A 15,723-nucleotide genomic window follows, 5' to 3' on the forward strand; every position below is an offset into this window, starting at 1 on the left:
CCCAGCTGTGGCCTCCCTTTCCCCTGCCAGTGAAAGCCCATCTCCGGGGCTAGCTGCAGTCCGTGCCCCTAGCCTAGCAGGCAAGCACAGGGAACTTGGAACTCATACTCGGATTCCGAGCACTGCTGCAACTACGGAGACTCCCACCCAGATTCTTGCAACCACGCCCAGATCCCCCTTCCCCCGTGCCTCCCTCGCTGCTCTGGACAGGTGCCTGCACCCAGGCTGCGTCCAGGTCCTGCCCGCACGGTGTCAGAGATCAACATGCTCAGCATCACCCTTGCTGCCTGAAAGAGCCACCCATGCTGCCCTCCAAAGAGATAACGCTGGCTGTCTGGGAAGAGATCCAGTCCTAGTGAGATAGAGACGCCGCTCGAATCCACAATGCAGCGGGCTCCAGGTGTTCTTAGTTTCATTCTTACTAACCTCTGAAGAAGACAAGCTCCCCCAAAATGCCACGCAGACCACCCACATCAGCAACCACTACAAGAAAGCAAGAGAAGCAAAACGCAATGTCTGAGGCGGACCTGAACCTAACGGGGAACGGAGAAGAAGCAGACTTTGAGGCACCACAGAAAGAAATCTTCAGAACGCTGCTGATATATAGAGGATATGAGAGAATCAATCGAGAAAAAAAGATGAAATCATAGAGAGGATAGAGTCCACTTACCAAAGGGAAATGCAAGGGTTCAGGGAGGATATTATGCAAAGTGAAATTAGCCAAGCACAAAAGGACAAGTAGAGCATGAGTCCACTGAGGTAAACTGAACCAGCAGAACGGGTGTAGTGGAAAGTGTACACAAGACACAGTACCTGGGCCGAGGATCTGATACTCTGGCATGATCCAGACCAAACCAAATGATGCAAACGCCATTAAAAAAACAAAGAAAAAGGATGCAGATAGCACCTATGCTGAACAAGATCCTTCCTCCCTCTCACATGCCTTTAAAATCCCCAGAGGGGTGGGGGAAGAAAAAAGGTGGCAACAGGGGACGAGGGCACTAATCCATCCCAGGGGAGGGTATTATTTATGTTACGCGGGAAAGGGAGAGAGTTAGACCTCTTGTGCCAACCCTTGAGGGTGACATCCCTGTGCAGAGAAGCTTGTTCACAGAGAGGACTACAGGGCCAACCTCAGCTTGAGAAATGATGTCCCCTCTCTAGATGACAGCACTACAGAGGACAGCACTGAAGATACAGCTCAGGGAGGGCAGCGGTCTGCCCTGCCCACGTGGGGGCAAACCAAGAGCGAAGTGCAACAGACCAGCCATGGGAGCAGAACCATTAAGACCCAGAGGAATCGGGAGTGTAGACTTCTGACTGACTGGGGAGGAGGGTGAAGCAGGGCAGTGCTTGGCCCCTCATCTGAACTGGTTGGGGTTACTTACAAGGGGGTCACACTGAAAGTCTAAAGATGTCATTGGTGGGGGAGATGGGGGGGGGACAACACTAGACTGCTGGGGTCTTAAAGGCCTGAAGGTAAATAAGTGGCCATCTAGCTCAGAATCAACAAAGCCCACACGGAAGAAGCACACCAGCCTATGCGATCACGAGGTGTCGAAGGGATCAGGTATAAGGCATCATCAGAAAAAAAAATCTTACCATAGTGAATAAAGAGGGAAGTGCAGAGTGGAGACCCAAAGCCCCTTTGTCGGCCACTGGACATCCCCTCGCAGAGGGGTCTAAGGGAGGAGATGAGTCAGTCAGGGTGCGATGTAGCACCGATGAAGAATACAGCTTTCCTCCATTTCCTAAATGCTTCCTCCCCCCAAACTATCATGATCCGAACTTTACCTTGCAAGTCTGGATAGAGCAGAGGTTGTACACTGGTGCATATGGGAGCTGGAGGCACAGGGAACCCAGAGTGGATAATACCTTCAGGACAAGGGCTGTGAGGGGCGATACTGGGAGAGTAGAGGGTGAGTGGGTTGGAAAGAGGGAACCAATTACAAGGATCTACATGTGGCCTCCTCCCTGGGAGACAGACAACAAAAAAGGGGGTGACGGGAGATGTTGGACAGGGCAAGATATAACAAAATAATCATTTATAAATTATCAAGAGTTAATGAGGGAGGGGAAAGCAGGGAGGGAGGGGGGAAAAAAGAGGACCTGATGCATAGGGCTTAAGTTGAGAGCAAATGTTTTGAGAATGATGAGGGCAAAGAATGTACACATGTGCTTTACACAATTGATGTATGTATGGATTATGATAAGAGTTGTATGAGCTCCTAATAAAATGTTAAATAAAAAAAGAGGATTGGACTGATGGATTATAACAAGACCTGCTCGCTATTTAACAGAGAGATACCCAGCTACTCTCGGTCAGTTAGGCTTGGAACTATTTTATGGTATTTTTGTTTCTTCCCCTTCTGGTGTCCATCTATATAAGACAGGCAGGATAAGCAATCCCAAGCATAAAGCAAAGGGACCAACGGTTCCAAGGTGGATGGGGAATGGGAGGGGAGACGTGGAGGGAAGTGAACGGTGAGCCAATAAGAACAGGAAAAGGGGAATAGCAAGGGTTCTAAAGTTGATGGAGCGGAGGGTGTAGTGTTCCTGGTCATATGTGATCAATTGAAATGTATCTGAAAGGAATTACTGAGAGGTGAAAGATGGGTAAACATGATAGTGTTTATATATATTAAAATATATATATAATAGGTGTATTTGTCTATGTATTTATATAAATGTAAACACAACAAGGAAGTAGATGGACTTTGGGCCACTACTTAAAACTTACCTCAGTACAAGAGTTGTTTGTTCCAATAATGTGGCAGTGTGTGATACTCACCTTCCTGACATGATCGCTCAAGGCAAAATGGATGCATAAGCCAATTTGAAGAAAACTGATGGTGCCCAGCTATTGAAAGATATAGCATCTGGGGTCTTAAAGGCTTGAAGTTAGATAGGCAGCCATCTAACAGGGAAGCAACAAAGCCCACATGTAAGAAGCACACCAGCCTGTGTGATCATAAGATGTTGACAGGTATAGATATCAGAAGTTTTAAAAAAAAGCAATAAATTTGATGTGAAGTAGCGTGGACAAAGCGGAGACCCCAAGTCCACCTGTAAGATAATTGGACAGTCCCTCACAGCAGGGATGATAAATCCAGGGCACAGTACAGCACTGATGACACACATAACTATCCGCTAGTTCTTCAATATTTCCTCCCCTCACTATTATGGTTCCAGTTTACCTCATTAATCTTGTTAGACCTGTGTATGTTCACTTGTAAAATTAAGAGCATTCAATGCATGAAAACCAAGAGAGAGAACCCTTCAGACGCAGTAGTGGGAGTAATGATTTCCTGAAGGAATGGGAAGAGACGGAAGGGAAGAGCAGGAAAGGGAACGAATAGCAATGATGACTGTATAATCCCACTCTAGGGGAATGAGCCACAGAATTACAGGTGCATGGATGCATTGACTGATATAGATGATGCATATATATATATGATTTCTAAATTATCAGGGGTTTGTGAGCGGGAGGGAGGGGTGGCAGGGAGGTAGGAAAAAAAAATGAGAAGCTGATACCAAGGGCTCAAGTAGAAAGAAAAGGCTTTGAAAAGAATGATGGCACAAATGTACAAATGTGCTTGACACGATGGATGCAGTCATGTATTGTGATGGGCGTTGTATGAACCCCCACTAAAATGATTTAAATATATAGGAACACTTACACCCTGTCTAATAGGATCATTATGAATTGGAAGCTACCGGATGGCAATGAAAACCCAAAATCCTAACTCACGGCCATGGACTCAATTCTGAGTCCATGTTGTTGCAACCTTGTTGACAAAGAGGAATGGCCCCTCTGGGTTTCTGCAGCTGTAAATCACTATAGGAGTAGAAAGCCTCGTCTTTCTCCTGCTGAGCCGCTGGTGGTTTCAAACTGCTGACCTTGTGGTTAACAGCCTAATTGGCAACACACTATACTCCATTTATTTACAACCTTTTGTTTCACTACTTCACCACTTTGATTATTTCTCATCACCTCTGGTTGCCTAAACAGTTACTGCTTGAAACCATATAGTCCAGTCTAGTTAAAGAGAGATTCTTATAATGGATGTTTTAAATAATCAATAAAACTGTTTTTATTATTACTGAGTCAAGATTTATAATCGAGTAATGCTCTTTAAAATAAACAAGAACCTGTCAGGTTTCCATTTGTTAAGTTAAGGGAAATAGTGTGAGATTAGCATGTGTGATAGTTACACAGTATCATGTCACGTTGATAAAGAAATGAAGGGATGGACTTTAGCCTGTCGATCAGGTCTCAACCTGATTGTGCCTCCTTGTGGTGTGGCCTAATCATTAGAATTCTGGGAACTTCCTCTATTTCTCTCCTGGGAGGCAGACCACACTCTCTGCTTCATCTTCCTCTTGAGGAGTCACTTCAGGGCCCTTGCCAGCACTAAGATGCTTCCACTGCCACTGGATGCACAAGACTTTTCCTTCCATGGCCTGTGATCTTCCTGCATTCAGCAGCACTGTGAGTGGCTATTTTGGGTCTGAAGAGGAATTTATGGACTAGTTTTAGACTTATGGGCTGATATCGGACTTGTGGACTTGATGTGGACTGGACTGGAATGTTTTCTTAATATACAATTATTCTTTGATATAAAGCTCTCTCTTATGCAGTCTAGGGTGTCTCTGGATTTGTTTCTCTAGTCACCCCAGACTAACACAGCATGTGACTTTTTGCGGGGGGCACATTATGGAATAGTTAACTGCAGAAAGTTTAAAGGTCACCTGGTCCTCTGCTGTGGTATAGGAATCCCTTTTCCCCTTTCTAAGTAGTCAGTCTGTTTCTGCTTAAACACTTCCTGAGAGACAGAGAGAGAGAATAAGTATGTCTGAAAGAAGAAAAGAGAAATGGGCTCCAACACCAGAGAAATGTAAATCCTAATCTTTGAACTTGGAGTTGATTAGCTCGTGGCCCTGATGAATAACAAAACCATTGAAACCAAATTTTTCTTTTCTTTTTTTGAATCCATTTCTTTTTCATGTATAGTATGGGTTAGGAGTTTGAGGAAAAGTAAATATTTCAATCCACATACTGCTAACAGAATGAACTGGGGGTGGGGGTGGGGAGGTAAGGATCCCTGGTGGTGCTAGCTGGTAAGTGTTGGACCGACAAGCACAGTACGGGTGGCTCAAACTCACTAGCTGCTTCTTGGTAGAAAGATCAGGTGATTTCTCCCATGAGACGCACAGCTTTGGAAATCTTAGAAAGGTCTCCAAGAGTTGGAATCAACTTGGCAGTAGTGGGTTGGTTTTTCTGTTTGGTGGTGGTGGTTGTGGTGGGCATTGTGGTCGAGGTCCATGAGCAGATCCCACTCATTGCAACCCTGTGTACAACAGAACAAAACACAGCCCCGTCTTGCCCCGTCCTCGCGATCATTGCTTCATCTGGGCTCACTGTTGAAGCTACTGTGCCAGTCCATTTTCTGGGGGGTCTTCCTCTGTTATGCCGCCCCTCTACTTTACCGAGCAGAATGTGAGCTCCAGGGACCAGTCCCTCCTCATAACACAATCCAAAGTATATGAGATGAAATGTCATTTTCCTTGCTTTTAAGAGACATTCTGGCTGCACTTCTTCCAAGAGAAATGTATTCATTCCTCCGGAAGTCAATGGCATATTCAACATTCTTCACCGACAACATCATTCAAAGGCATCAATTCTTTCCAGTCTTTCTCATCCACGGTCTAACTTTTGCAGACATATGAAGCCACTCAAAATACCAGGGCTTGGGAGAGGCACATTTCTATCCTTAAAGTAATACCTCTGCTTTTTAACACTTTAAAAAAGGAACTTTACAACAGATTTTTCCAATGCATTATAGCCTTTGTTTTCTTGATTGCTACTGCCATAAACATTTATTGTGGAGCCAAGTGTGTTAGACCACATTGACTAGAGAAACAATCCAGAGACACACAGATATATAGAAGAAAGAGCTTTATATCAAAGACTAATCGTATATTAAGAAAACATCCCAGCCTAGTCCACTCAAGTCTATAAGTCTAATAATAGCCCATAAGTCCAATATTAGTCCATATATTCCTCTTCAGACTCCACAAAACATACAATGATGAAAAATGCAGGAAGATCACAGGCCAGTGGATGCAAAGTCTTGTGGATCCAGTGGTGGTGGAAGCATGTCCAGGGCTCTCCCAGGTCTCAATGTGGTTCCATGTAGCTTGTCAACAGGAAGGCGAAGTAGAGAGAGTGTGTGGTTTGCCTCCAGAGAAAACGTAAGAAGGAGGCTGGCCTCAGAAAGCCATTTATCTCAGTTGCCCTCTAATCAAGCTCTGACCTGATTGACAGGCTCAACTCTGCCCACATGCTCCTATCGGAGCCAAGTTAGCACAGAAAACCTAACTATCGTACTGTGTTCACCTGGGTACATTAGAGAAACAAATTCTCAGAAATTCATATGTATAAGAGAGAGTTTTATCTAAAGGGTAAGTGTACATTAAGAAAGCATCCCAGCTGATGCCAGGGGCTCAGGTGGAGAGTGGGTGTTTTGAGAATGATGATGGCAGCATATGTACTAATGTGCTGGACACAAATAATGTATGTATGTATTGTAAAAGGAGTGTATGAGCCCCTTAGAAAATGATTTATTTTTAAAAAGCATCCCAGCCAGTGCTGCCCAAGCCCATAAGTCCAACATTAGCCCATATGTCCAACACTAATCCAGGTCTTCCTCCTCCATCTAACAAAACACACACAGTGACGCTGACTGCAGGAGGAAAGCCAAATCAGTGAATGTGTAAGCATCTCAGCACTGGCAGGGGTCTCCACATGGCTGCTCTAGAACCCAGGGCTACATGGGGTAGGTCCATGTGGCTTCTCCTTGGGGAATGTCTTGAAAGAAGTGAGCCTTGCCAGCTGGAGCAGGGAACTGCTAAGGCAGGTGTACCCTGGTCTGACCATCACAAAGCAAGAGACAAGAGAACTAGAAAGGCGAGGCTCACTGAGATATGTATCCCTCCACCCTTCAATTAACCCCACACATGTTTATCAGCCAGTTTGGCACAATAAACTTTAACTATCTCACACACAAAGAAAGCCTTGACAACGTCAATCTTTTCTTCATTTACCATATTATCCCTTATTGGTCTAATTATTAGGATTTTCCTTTTCTTGAAAGTATAACTCATACTTCAGTAGTCTTTGATCTTGGTCAGTAAATGTTTCAAGTTCTTTTCACTTCTAACAAATCAGGCTCTGTCATCTATATATTGTAGGTTCTTCATGAGTCTCCCTCAAATCCTGTTTCATTCTCGTTCACATAGCACAGTTTCTCTATTTGCTCAATATAAAAAGATTAAATAAGTTTGATGAAAAGATACAACCCTGAAGCACACCTTTCCTGATTTAAAATCACGTAGCGGCCCATTGTTCTGTTCAAATGACTACGTCTTGGTCTATGTACAGGCTTCACGTGAGTTCATCAAAGTGTTCGGAAATTCCCATCCCCCAAAATGTTATCCGTAATTTGTTACAATAAACTTAGTTTAATGACTTTTCATAGACAATAAAACCCAGATAATAGCCTTTTGGTATTCTCTGCTTTGAGCTAAGATCCCTCTGACATCACCAGTAATATCCTTCATTCCTCTTCTGAATCTGGCTTCAATTTCTTGTCATTCCCTGATAATGTATCATTCTAACCATTTTTGAGATATTTAGCAAAAGTTTCCTTGTAAAAAAAGTTTACTTTTAGAAGATATTAATGATTTTGTTGGATAAATGTTGGAGCACCTTTTTTAGGATGGGCACAAACATGGATCGCTTCCAGTCAACTGGCCAAAGCTAAACGTGAACATGTGTTGCCCTGCGCATGGCAGCCCATTCTACTCTGAGGTCATCTGACAGTGGCTTCTATTTGCCTCCTTGAGTTTTCTACCCAGTGACTCTTTTTATCTGAATTTTTCTTTCCTGGCCAATTTTTGAATTATATAAAGACCATAAGCTTCTAACCGCCCCCTTTGTGTTCTGTGATCCTACTGCTCAACTTAAATTTTCCCGTCTCCAGGTTTGGTTCCTGCAGTTCTCTCAACCAATCATCACAGCAGTGTTTCTCGGTGCTTTCTCATGCAATAGCACGCATGCTGACTAATGCTCATAGGAACAGTCAGCCAGGGCTTGGAGGGCCTCCTGGGGGGCTGGCCCACTTGCCCACTGGGGTAACCTGCTTATTAGTGCATCCCTTAATGACATTCCTTTCTTTCATGTCTTCCATCCCCCCACTCTGATCAGATTTCCTAGAATTCTCTCTGAAGTTATTTACCTGCCTATCACATTACAGTAAATAATGAGTACTCAAAAAAAGCAAAATGGTAATAAAAGTAACAGTGAAGCAAAGTGATCCATTATGCATCAATCTCAGCTCCAAACTACATATCAACTAATTGAGCCACATCTTATTTAATTGATGTAGATAATTGCTTAAAAACTATAGTTCACTTGGCAAGTGGAGGCACTGCATTAGTTTTCAGAGCATTTTCAGACTTATATCGACATTTGCCTTTTGTTTAGTCCTGTGACTGCCCAAATTGAGCCCAACCAGGAACAAAGAGAAGTTATGGCCATATTTCTACATAGATAGCCCCAGCGAACTGGAAGATGGGGACAGGCGATCAGATAATTCTACAACAGTAAATTACTCACCTTACCCCCACTAGCAATAGATGAAGAACATGTTTGGGAGGAGTTATTCAAACTTAACTATCTGTTCTATGTGTAACTAACCTCAGACTTGGTCTTAAGCAAATGGTCTTTCCCATAAGCAACTGCTGCTGCACAGCCTGCCAAGCTCATTATTTGATGAGGTAAAGCTGAAGACTCCAATATTTTTAGAGCTAACATTGTTGACCTTTTAGTCAAATTAGTTCTTAATTCTTTATTCTCTTTGTTTTAAAGTTTCTTTCTAGATTCAGAGCTGGAATTTGCACCGAAGTTGTAAATGAAGAGCTGGTCAAGTGTTTATGGTGAGCTGCTTAACTACGTGTATGCCCACACGAAGCTTCTATTTTGTTCTATGTAGTATTATTAATCCTTTAGCGATCCTATAAGGACCACTTACTTATAAAAATCCATATTCCAGCTACTTGATATTTAATGTAAAATGGAAATGTTGCTTTATTCTACTCAACATGTTTATTCTACTCAACATGCCGATTGTTTTGGGGGGTGGGCTGGGGGAGTTCTGGGTGTATTGAGACTGGGAATTAGATTTCTGAGTTTTTTTCCTTCCTTTTTTTTAATGATAGTTTAAAAATCTAATTATCAGACTTCATTCTCTATCCAGAGGTGTGGGCAAGAGAGCCATTTCCTGCTAGCAATGATCTGAGCCCATTCTGACAGCACATTAAAGAAGAATTGGACAACAGACTGTCAGGAGGTCAACTGGAAAGAAGTGAACTCATACTTGGAGAATGAGTCAATGTCTGAGAACCAACTCCCCTGGACACTCAAAGGAGCATGCTTCAAGGGAGCTGCATAATGGACTGAGACAAAGAGGCAGAGCAGCGGGGGACCCTGCTCGTTGGAGATCAACAGACCACATGGCTGAGAAGAGGAGGCCCAGCGAGACATACATGCCAATATAGCTGAGAAGAGGGGATCTGGATCTTGAACATTTTATAACCTGCCAAATTCCCCCAGTAAACTACCAAATTGTGAATATGGCAGTTGAAATCTGTGTGGCCATTGGAACAGATTCCCGAGCCCAGCAGAGAAATAGTGTCCCGGGAGGGACAATTGGTGTCCGAATAGGATCAGAAGGAGAGTGGGGACATTTCTGACCTCTGTCTCATAAGAATCATCCTTGGGCAGGTGTAGAATTTTACTCTCCTTGTGCCGTGAGTAGCCTGAGGATGTCAGGTGTGCCCCTGATGCCATTTCTTCAAGTTACAGTGATATCAAGATCTGAAGGCTAGGTAAAGTAAATTAGTGGTTGATTTTTCGTTAAAACTAACATACAGAAATTAAATTACTAAGTTCATTCAGAATGTTCTCCTAGAATTGTCAAAGGATGAATATTTTTTCTATCAATGATACCGTCAAGAAAATTAAAAGACAGATAATCCTGCAGAAATAGTAACAGGCGTAGTAATGGCTCCCTGAGGGGATGGAAGAAAGAGGTGGGGGAAGAGGGAATGGGGAGCTCATAGCATTGATGATTGTATAACTGCACCTGACATTATTGAACAGCAGATTTATACGTGAATGGATATGTTGGATTGTGTAAGGTATGTCGATAAATTTTTTAAAAACAGAAGAAAATTAAAAGACAACCAAAATAATAGGAAGAATTATTTGGAAATAATATATCTGATAAGAGTTTGATATCTCGAATGTAGAATGAGTTCTTACAGCTCAACAACAACCAAAATTAAACAACGCATCAGACAGAGAACATTGTAGTCTATTATGGCAGATGCAGTTAGGTCAAAATGTAATATTTTATAATGTGATCTCCATTTTGACCCATTTAAAAGATATTTCAGCTTAAAAACAACTTCTAAACACCAGGGAGCCCCTGGTGAATCCCCTCAGTCCATGGACCAGGGAAGGGAGCAGCCTTGAGAACACAGAGAACGCATTGGAAAGTGAATTGTAGACGCACTAAGGTAAACATTTAGCACCCTATCATCTGATCTCCCTATGACCCATTTAAATTTGTCCTAGTGGTTAATGCTTTCTGCTGTCTTTTAAAAAATCATTTCATTGGGGTTCATACAACTCTTATCACAATCCATATATCCATCCATTGTGCAAAGAACATTTGTACACTTGTTGCCCTTGAGTCCTTGGTATCAGCTACTCATTCCGTGCCCCCCCCCATGAACTCTGATAATTTATAAATTTTTATTTTGTCATGTCTTACACTGTCTGATATCTCCCTTCACCCACTTTTCTGTTGTCTGTCCCCCAGGAAGGGGGTTATATGTAGACCCCTGTAATTGGTTCCCCCTTTCTACCCGACCTTCCCTCCACCATCTCAGTATCGCTAATCTCGCCACTGGTCCTGAAGGGATCATCCGTCCTGGATTCCCTGTGTTTCCAGTTCCTATCTGTACCAGTGTACATCCTCTGGTCTAGCCAGACTTTCAAGGTAGAATTGGGATCATGATACTGGGGGAGGAGGAAGCATTTAGGAACCAGAGGAAAGTTGTATGTTTCATCATTGCTGCACTGCACCCTGACTGGCTCATCTCCTCCCCACGACCATTCTGTAAGGGCATGTCCAGTTGCCTTTGGGTCCCCGATCTGCACAGTGATTGATTATTTTGTTCTTTGATGCCTGCTACCCGATCCCTTCAACACCTCATGATCACACAGGCTGCTGTGCTTCTTCCATGTGGTCTTTGTTGCTTCTCATTTAGTTGGCCACTTGTTTACCTTTAAGCCTTTAAGACTCCAGATGCTATATATTTTGGTAGCCGGGCACCATCAGTTTTCTTCACCACATTTGTTTATGCAGCCGTTTGTCTTTGGCTCTTGTGTCGGGAATGTGAGCATCATGGAATACCAGCAGAACAGCACAAAGTGTTCTTGCATTGAGGGAGTACTTGAATGGAGGCTCAACGTCCATCTGCTACCTTAATACTAAACCTATAAATATTTGCACATAGATCTATTTCCCCATCCTCAAACATAAATATATTTACATATGTGCATGCCTGTATTTAGCCCGCTATAAATGCCTATGGCCTCCTAGTTCTTTCCTCTATTTCCTTTTACTTTCCTCCTCTCCCACTATCATGCTCACTCTTCATTTGGGTTTCAGTAATTCCTCTCAATTACATTGCCCAGGATCAAGCCCTAACAGGCCTCTTATACCATCTTCGCCACTGAGTTTGGATCACTTGTTGTTCCCTTGTCCCTGGGTTTGTTAATACTACTTCCTTTTCCCCACTTCCCCCTCTCCCAGGTATCCCCGGAACCATTGATGGTGGTGTTTTCCCCTCCAGATTGTTTATCCTGCCTATCTTATCTAGATAGACCTGCAGAGATAATAATATGCACAAAAATAAGACAGAGCAAAACAAAGCAACAAACCAATGACAAAAAAAGAAAAGCCTGTGAATAGTTCAAGGTCTGTTTGTTGACCTTTAGCAGTGTTTTCCAGTCGAGTCTGATGGGGTGCCACGCTCTGGCCCCAAAATCTATTTTTGGTACTCCCTCAGGACTTTGCTCCCCTTGTTGTTCTCTTGCATGCCCTTAGTGTTTTACCTCAGTGTGGTGGGGTAAGATTGGGCACAATTCCCACACTGTGTCTCCAGTGTTGTCCCCTGAAGGGCTATGGGTCAGTGAGGGAATTTGTGCCCTCTCTGTGGATTGACTGCTCTGAATGGGAATATCATCCTTAAGGCTTAGTGGGCCAGGATGTACTCCACTCTCTCCTCCTCCCCCTTAATTTGCTCCCATGTGCTCTGATCAGACATGTCCCTCTCCCTGAGCTGTAGCTTTAGTGCCGTCCTCTGAAGTAAATTCTTCTGGGAGGAGAAGGGCCAGCTGTCCACATAGCTGGGATTGGGCCAGCCCCTCATGCCTCTCTACTGGGTCCCTGCTTCATGCCAGTATGTTACTTTCACATCTTCCATCTGCTTTCTTTTATTGAAGTTTTACCTGTTTTACTTTATTACTCTTGTTGCATTTTTGTTTGTTTGTCTTTCAATGTTCTCCTGTATCTGAAATGCAGGCTAAGTAAATCTCTAGAGACGGACGGTAACTGGATTCATGGTTCCTGGGGTTGTGGCAAGGGAGGTTGATGGGAAATGGCGAGCTAATGATGATGAGGACAAGAATGAAGAAAATGCTCTAAATCTGACTGTGGTGATGATTGTGCAACACCTCTTGATGTGATTAAACTATTGAATTGTATGATATGTGAATTATAGGCCATTAAAATTGTTGGGGGAAGTCACACAACCCAATTAATAAAAGGACAGCCTGACCCAAACAAACCTATTGTCCTGAGTCCATTGGGTTCCTGGGTCCCAATGTTGAGCTCTTACATTGAACTTTCTTTCTTTTTTAAAATCATTTTATCAGGGACTCATATAACTCTTATCAGAATCCTTACATACATCAATTGTGTAAAGAACTTTTGTACATTCATTGCCCTCATCATTCTCAAAACATTTGCTCTCCACCTAAACCCCTGGCATCAGCTCCTAATTTTTCCCCCTCCATCCTCAGTCCCCCTCCCTCATGAACAATTGATAATTTATAAATTATTTGTCATATCTTTCTCTGTCCCTTCACCCACTTTTCTGTTGTCCGTCCCCAGGGAGGGAGGAGGTCACATGTAGATCCTTGTAATCAGTTCCCTCTTTCCAACACACCCTCCCCCACCATCCCACTGTTGCCACTCACACCACTGGTCCTGAAGGGATCATCGGCCCTGGATTCCCTGTGTTTCCAGTTCCTATCTGTAACAGTGTACATCCTCTGGTCTAGCCAGACTTTCAAGGTAGAATTGGGATCATGATAGTGGGGGAGGAGGAAGCATTTAGGAACCAGAGGAAAGTTGTATGTTTCATCATTGCTACATCGTACCCTGATTGGCTCGTGTCCCCCCTCCCCTCCCCAAGACCCTTCTGTAAGGGGATGTCCAGTGGCCTACAAATGAGCTTTGGGTCTCCACTCCACACTGCCCCTTCATTCACTATGATAATATATTTTGTTCTGATGATGCCTGATACCTGATCTCTTTGACACCTCGTGATCGCACAGGCTGGTGTGCTTCTTCCACATGGGCTTTGTTGCTTCTGAGCTAGATGGCCGCTTCTTTACCTTCAAGCCTTTACAACCTCAGACACTTTATCTTTTGATGATAGCCAGGCACCATCAGCTTTCTTCGCCACATTTGCTTATGTACCCATTTGTCTTTGGCAATCATATCAGTATGGTGAGCACACAATGATAAAAAATTTTGTTCTTTGATGCCTGATAACTGATCCCTTCGCCAACTCGTGCTCACACAGGCTGGTGTACTTCTTCCATGTGGGTTTTGTTACTTCTGAGCTAGATGGCTGCCTATTTACCTTCAAGCTTTTAAGACCCAGACGCTATATCTCTTGATAGCCAGGCACCATCAGTTTTCTTCACCATGTTTACTTATTCACCCACTTTGTTTTAAGTGGTTGTGTCGGGAAGGTGAGCATCGTAGAATGACAATTTAATAGAAGAAAGTTTTCTTGCATTGAGGGAGTACTTGAGTGGAGGCTCAATGTCCTTCTGCTGCCTTACCACTAAACCTACAAATATATGTACATAGATCTCTTTCCCCATCCTCATGTATGAATATATTTGCATATGTACATGTCTTTATCTAGACCTCTATAAATGCCCTTTGTCTCTTTGTCTCTTTCTCTATAAATGCTCTTTCTCTATTTCCTTTGACTTTCCTCTTGTCCCACTATCATGCTCAGTCTTGATTTGGGTTTCAGTAATTCCTCTTGGTTACATTACCCTTGATCATGCCCTACCAGGCCTCCTACACCCTCATCACCACTGATTTGCATCACTTGTTGTTTCCTTATCCCTGGGTTTGTTAAAACCACTACCTTTCCCACATCTCCGCCTCTCCCATGTCCCCCTGGAGCTGTCGGTCCCATTGTTTTCTCCTCCAGAGTGTTCATCCAGCCTATCTTATTTAGACAGACCTGTGGAGATAACATGCACAAAAACAAAACAGAGAAAAACCAAGCAACAACATACAGCAAAACAACAACAACAAACCAAACAACAAAAAAACAAAACACAACAAGAAAGAAAGGCTTGTAGTTAGTTCAAGGACTGTTTCTTTGCCTTTAGAAGTGTTTTCCAGTCTAGTCACGTGGGGCACCACGCCCTGGCCCTAAAGTCCACCTTCAGCATTCCCTGGGGACCTAACTGCTCCATTCCCTTGCTGTTCTGTTGCACCCCCTTAGTGTTTTGCCTCGGTGTGGTGGGATCAGATTGGGCACAATTCTCATACTGTGTCTCTGGTGTTGTCCCTGTAGGGCTATGGGTGAGTCTGGGACGTCATGTCTCATAGTGGGGCTGGTCATGTGGTCCTCTCTGTGGACTGGCTGCTCTAATGGGGAACATCGTCCTCAAGGCCTGGTGGGCCAGGAATGTGCTCCACTCTCTTCTCCTACCCGTTCATCTGCTCCCGTGTGCTCCTATCAGATATGTTCCTCTCCCGGAGATGCAGATTCAATCCATCCTTTGAAATAAATTCTTCTGGGGGAACACTGAGCTTTCTTAACAGTATCATTCATCAGAGCAGATTGTTGGGGCCTTTCTTCCATGGTGCCACTTGCTGGATTTGAACAATTAACCTTTGGCAGTTGAGAACCCACCATTTGGATCACTCAGGCATCTAATTTTTTTTTTTACCAACAACTTATCCATTAGTCCAGAGAAGTTATACAAATGAGCAATGAGCACTTGAAAAGATGACCAATATCATTAGTCATTAGGGAAAAGCAAATCCAAACCACAATGAGATACCGCTTCATACCCACTAGGATGGCTGCAGAAAACAGCAAGTGTGGCGACGCTGTGGAGAAATTGGAACCCTTGCATATTGCTCTGATGGGTGTAAAATGTCACAGTTGCGATGGAAAACAAGTTCCTCAAAAGATTAAACATACGGTTACCATAGATCAGAGATCCTCAAACTATGGCCCGCGGGCCACATGCGGCCCTCCAAA

The 15,723-nt window shown here is 43.5% G+C and overlaps 1 long non-coding RNA gene across 1 annotated transcript; it reads left to right on the forward strand.

The window, feature by feature from the left end:
- Positions 1–4,369: 4,369 nt before the first annotated feature.
- Positions 4,370–14,376, forward strand: LOC142453534 (uncharacterized). The gene is made up of 3 exons (XR_012785395.1): positions 4,370–4,492; positions 8,933–9,000; positions 9,321–14,376. It is a non-coding gene; the product is annotated as an uncharacterized LOC142453534 (long non-coding RNA).
- Positions 14,377–15,723: the final 1,347 nt, after the last annotated feature.

This window comes from Tenrec ecaudatus, chromosome 7 (genome assembly GCF_050624435.1).
Source record: "Tenrec ecaudatus isolate mTenEca1 chromosome 7, mTenEca1.hap1, whole genome shotgun sequence".
Classification (NCBI taxonomy): Eukaryota; Metazoa; Chordata; class Mammalia; order Afrosoricida; family Tenrecidae; genus Tenrec; species Tenrec ecaudatus.